We start from the raw sequence: 6,126 nt of genomic DNA, 5'->3' as shown, positions 1-6,126 counted from the left end.
GCATGTCAAAAGCAAGATTATTAACGACATAAGTTAAAATAAAGCAAAGCCTAGAAACCCTTAAATCATGTTTTGTTTTCCATATAAACCAATGATTGATTTTCATCAATAAAGAAGGGCCTGGTCTGGTCTCCAATGTTGGAGTTGATGACAAGAAATCAGGAAAGGGAAAGTAGAAGAAAAAGAAGGTTCATTATTCATCAAGTATGCTTTTAAAATAAGTAGGGGGCGGGGGATTATTTTAACTTGTAATTTAATTAAAGATTATGATTAGAAAAATAATAACAATCATTTTTCTATATTTATTTTAAACAAAATTTATTTAATAAATCAACACTCATTTTAAATCACATGGATTACTATGTAATTAAATATAAATATCCATGACATGCTTTAACTTTATTAAAAAAATAGTATAGTATTTAAGATATTTAATTTATGTATACATGTATTTAGATTTTTAATAATAACAATAATAATAATAATAATAATAATAATAATAATAATAATAATAATAATATTTAGTAATTTAAAGGAAAAAAGTTGCAATTAAAATTTTCTTTAGTATACTAAACTTTAAATGAGATGGATTATTGGACTCGTCGAAATGAGAATAGAAGTCAAACTCCAAAATAACATATATTTCCTCTGTCTCAAAATATAAAAGAAAAAAACAAAAATCAAATTTATTTAAAAAAATAAAAACAAAATAATTTGACTTGTGGTATTTTAAAAAAAAAAAAACTTATAAAAATGTAAAAACAATTCTAATTAATGGTTGGTTATAGAAAAGATAAAAGAAGGTAAATTAGATGCAACTTACATTTAATTTTACTTTGAAAAAGATAAAAGTTAATTTTTTTTCTCTTATATTTTAGGTAGGGGTGGGAATAGGTCAAGTCAACTAACAGGGGTCTACGGCCTAGCCTACACAGGCTCAGGCCAGACCAGACTTTTTTTTAAATAGAAAAGGCTTAGGCTTTTTTAAAAGCCTATTTAGCTAAAAATGTTAGGCCACATGCCATAAAAAGTCTTTTAACCCTAGTAGGCTGACCTATTTAAATATATATGAATAGTTTAATTATTATTATTATTATTATAATATTATATTTATACTTTGAATTAAAATACAAAAATCATGCTTAGTCATTTTGAAGAACTAATGAAGATTAACTGCAAAAACCTTATGAACAATGTCTTAAGTTGTTTTCATTAGTTCACTCAAACAAATAGTATCACAAAATGTATGTTAATAGGTAAACTTGAATAAGTCAACGCAAATAAGCATTTAGTCTTGTTGATCTCTAAAAATAAGTCTTTGATAGGTTACAGCCTTACAGGCCATGCTTAGGCTTTGAAAATTTTGACAGGCCAGGATCAGGTTTGACATAATTCAGCTCGGTCCAGCCTATTTCCACCCCTTATTTTGGACAAGAAAATGCATTTTTTTCTCTTATATTTTGGGACGGAAGGAGTATAATTATAATCCCTCAGGCTGTCACCGTGAGAAAATGGTTGATACAGTTAGAGTTGTCAAAATGACTAGCTCATATGGGTGGGTCAGTCCGCCAGGCCTGAAAAGGCCCGAAAAATGATAGAATTTAGGCCTTAAATCTAGGGTCCATATTTTTCAGGGATTGTTTAGTGCAGCCATGAAAAGCCCATTACTCATCAGGACTATTCCATATGGCCTGTGGGTAGCTCATTAGGCCCGCATAATTAAAGAATTTAAAAAATATATATTAATATTTATATTGTCTTACTCCAACATAGCGCATTGATTTTTTCCACCTCACTAAATTTTTATCTTTATTCTATTCAATCTCCCTTTTAAATATTATACATTAATATAATCAACATTCTTTCATCGTATTATATTAGTTTTTATGTTATGTTAAATATTCAAGTTTTATTTTATACAATTTATACATATATTGTATTTAGAAACACATTATAGTATTTATAAGAGATAATATAGTACTTAAAGATGTATTTTGTTTAAAATAATATAATTTTTAATTTTATTTATAATAAATATTGTGAAGTTTTTTATTTTTATTTTTTTAAATAAAAAAAAAATCCGCTTAGGGTCGGGTAGTCCGAAGTATATTTAAGACCGACCTCGGGTAATAATTTTCGAGCCTATATTACACAAGGTCTTCTTAATCCACCCTTAAAAAACCCAGGGCCCACCCATTTAGGGTCGGAAAGCCTATTTTTTTACAGCTCTAGGTACAGCCCTTGAGGGCTTTATACTAAGACAATTTCTCATTGCACACATATATATTCTCTCAGATTTTGCACGAAATTTTCAAAATACCCTCTATTTTTGAAGATGAATTTTCGGACGCATCAAATTTTATTTTTTGATAAAAATAAATTTTAGTGAGGTGAGAAAATTTTATTTTTTGCAAACATTAAATTTTAATTTTTGATAAAAATTTAGTTCCGAGATATATTTTTTTAAAAAAATTATATAAATTCGAAGATGTACTTCCGAAGATACCATTTATTCCAATTGCCATCAATTTCTCTAAAAAATATTCTTAAATCATGATATAGACTAATACTTTCATTCTTAGTTGGCCTCATTTTAAACTTGTAAAAAACAATTGCAAGTTTTTTATATTAAATCATTCATTTTTAGTACAAAAATAGTAAGTAATATATAAGCCATGATTTAAAATAATATAATTTAGTACAAAATAATATTGAATTAAAATAAATAAAACTATTATTTTTAGTATATTTTGATAAATTTTCTTTTACATAGTTTTATTACTAAAATATATCAATCTCGATTGTTTGGTTTTATTACTAAAATACTAATAGGATGATATAAAAAATAATTATTATAAAAAATAATAACACATGAATTATATATTAGTAACGAAAGGTACTTATTATTAATAATTACTATTATTATTATGATAATAATAATAATAACACATGAATCTTGTGCCTACTCGATCGCATTCAAATAATACTATGCGCACATGGATAAGAGATTGTTTGCACCACTACAAGAATAGATAACTAAATCAAGACTAAAACAAGATTTTGGCCATCATCACATTCGAGTGGAAAACATTTTATCTTCACACGGGGAAGTATGTATGTGTCATACCCCAAATTTGCCCGACTTGTTTCTATATTTAAATTTCTTTTAACTTTAATTTTATAAACTTTTTTATTCAATCTTACTAACATTTAACAATATATATATATATATATATATATAATAATTACTTTGAATTATTTTTATTTTTTAATAATTAAATTTTGCTTGACACTTTACATGTTTTATAGTGTAAATTTAATTTGAATAAATTGATTAGCATTATTGACAAGGAGATATATTTAAAGAGTAACGGGTGTCCCAAGATATGAAATCACACCTTCTCCGATAATTTTATTCTATTTTTTGTTATATTTTCCAATTATTAAAATTTTAGATTTTTATTATTAGTTCTTATTTTTATAATTAGATTTTATTATTATAAGATTTCACTAATAAGTTTTGTTATATTTTTTATTAAAAATTGGTTTCCATATATTAGAGTTTCTTCGGTCCAAATAAACAAAAATAACTGCAATAAAACACTTATTCTCACCAAGATTTCACGGCCAAAATTAAGAACTTTCCAATATTTACACGACAAAATACTCAAACTTTCCAAAACATCTTCAAGACAGCATCTTAAAATTCTTTGAAGAGAATTAAACATGGGACAAAGCTTTTGATGTCAATAAATTGTTTTGTTTAATTCCATCTTTGATTTAGGCTATAAGAACACAGGATTGAAAGCGGAAATGGGGGGAGAGTTTTGGAGAAATAAGAAAAAATATACAGAAGAGACTAAAAACACCATTACCGGACTTCGAGTTTTTCAGTCGAAAAACATAGTCCAAGCTCTCGTCTTACCACCACGTAAGAACGAAACTCCCTCCGAGCTAAGGCGCCACCGCGTTGGGACACAAATCGCCCTTTCCGATCGGAATCGGCGCACGACCTTAAGACTTCCCTCTCTCCGATCAACACCGTGCCACATCGCCGGAATCAGAACTCCATCCCCGGTAACCTTTTGTACTTATTCTAAAGATGCAGCTTTTATTTCTATGTTTTAAAATTTGAATGTGCAAAATATTGTTTTGAGTGAACATTGTTGGTTTGGTTTTAGAATTTGTTTGATTTGTCTGAGATCTGGAAATGTTGAGAGAAAGTAGATGGAGAAGAAGGAGTACATTGGTTTGGAAAGAGAGATAAATGTGTTATGACTAATTACTCCTTATGGCATCATATATTTTATTTTCTTTTTATTAAATAAACTGCCACGTGTCACTATGGAATTAGACCGTTAGAAAATTATAAAAATACTACACACAGAATAAATGAGGATGTAATTCTAAAGAAGGCTACTGTATGTACACGTTTTGCTCTTTTCTTGGCATTTTTCATTTTAATTTTTTTTCAATTAATTTAGTTAGTTAAGTTTAATTTGATCTATGTAATTTATTTGAGTAATTTATTTTGTTTAGAGTATCAAGCATTAAAAACACCAAAAAACAAATAAAAATAAAATAAAACAAAAACAATAAAAATATAAAAAAATAATAAAATATTGTCTTTTAATTAAATACATATTAATTTATGTAATTTATATTTAATATTTCCTTTAGGAAATAATAATTTTGTATATATTATTAAGTTATAAATTATCCAATTTAGTTTTAACTATTTTATAAAAATACTAACCTCTTATTTTAAAGTATTAATTCTAATTTCAAATATCATCGGTTTATTCTAATTTTCACTTCTATTTTCTAAAATACTAACCAAGTTTACTTAAGACATCTAACCAATCAAATTGGTATCTTTCACTACTATAATTCTAAATTCAATGTCTTATTTTTTTAAAAAAAAAGGAGATTGTGGATCTACTTTCCAACTAAACTACAAACTTCGCCCCCAATTACACATCTTTTCAAACTCAGACGAATTTCTAAGAATCGTTCGAAACCATTTACACAATCTCGTAAAAAAGCGCTAACCAAACAAATATGAACTACGGTACTCTGACTTCCTCATTGCACTAGAGGATACGTAGGCATAGGGTTTCGAAACCCTAGCGAGTAAAATTAGCAAAAACTAACCTTTGCCCTAATATCAATAAAAATCGTTTTTTCTGATATAGGTGAATGTACGTTTGCCGTATCTCAAATTTAAAACTTATTAAACCTAAATCTAGAAGGGGTCCCCTTGAATACAAGGGAGACGAAGGGTGCCTAACACCTTCCCTTCGTTTAACCGACTCACGAACATAGAATCTTTGAAACTTAGGGTAATCCGTTTAATTCCCTTCCTTTAGGATAAAATAAATGGTGGCGACTCTTTTCCTTAAAATTTTAGGCCGGTTGCTACAGCTGGCGACTCTGCTGGGGACCTTAAGCTTAGAGTCGACCCTACTTTTAGGTTTAGGTTTTGAGTTTTATTATATTTTGGTTTTATTTTTATTGGCGCTTTTATTGTTATTATTTTCTATTATTATTTCGTTTGGACATTATCATTATATTTCACTTTTATTTCCTCTATTTATTATTTATCATTATATCATTATTTCATTGGTGGAACTTCTTAGTGTGGAGAAATGGAAGGAACCCTAGAAAAATGAAATGTCAATTGGCCACGAGGGCTAATCTGCCCCCTGTGCGTTGTTGCGACTATTTCACCTAGAGTCGGTCTTATCCTAAAAAATACTTTTGGAAAGAATATTCTTTCGGAGGTAGGACTTAGGATTTGACCTACGACTCTTTGTAAAACCCAAACAAAATTTTATGGTGAGACCTTTGTACGACCTAAGAGACGAAGTCTCGGTCTACAGTGAGGCTCCACTTAAGGGAGACCCTTGTCTTTCCCTTTCGTGTTATCCATAATACCCTTAGGGAAAACTACCTTTATGGGGAGGGTAGAATATCCGTAGGACAAGCTTAAGAGTCCACATACAAATGATACATTTATCATCCCATCCTTCATAAGAAGCCTCCCATAAGGGGCATTCTTTTATAATCCTACACCCGTAAGGGTTACCTTCTGTCTATTACTACAATCCAAACTGGTATAGGGCA

The sequence above is a fragment of the Vicia villosa genome, linkage group LG2, assembly GCF_029867415.1.
Source record: "Vicia villosa cultivar HV-30 ecotype Madison, WI linkage group LG2, Vvil1.0, whole genome shotgun sequence".
NCBI lineage: Eukaryota > Viridiplantae > Streptophyta > Magnoliopsida > Fabales > Fabaceae > Vicia > Vicia villosa.
This window is presented reverse-complemented; position numbering follows the sequence as displayed.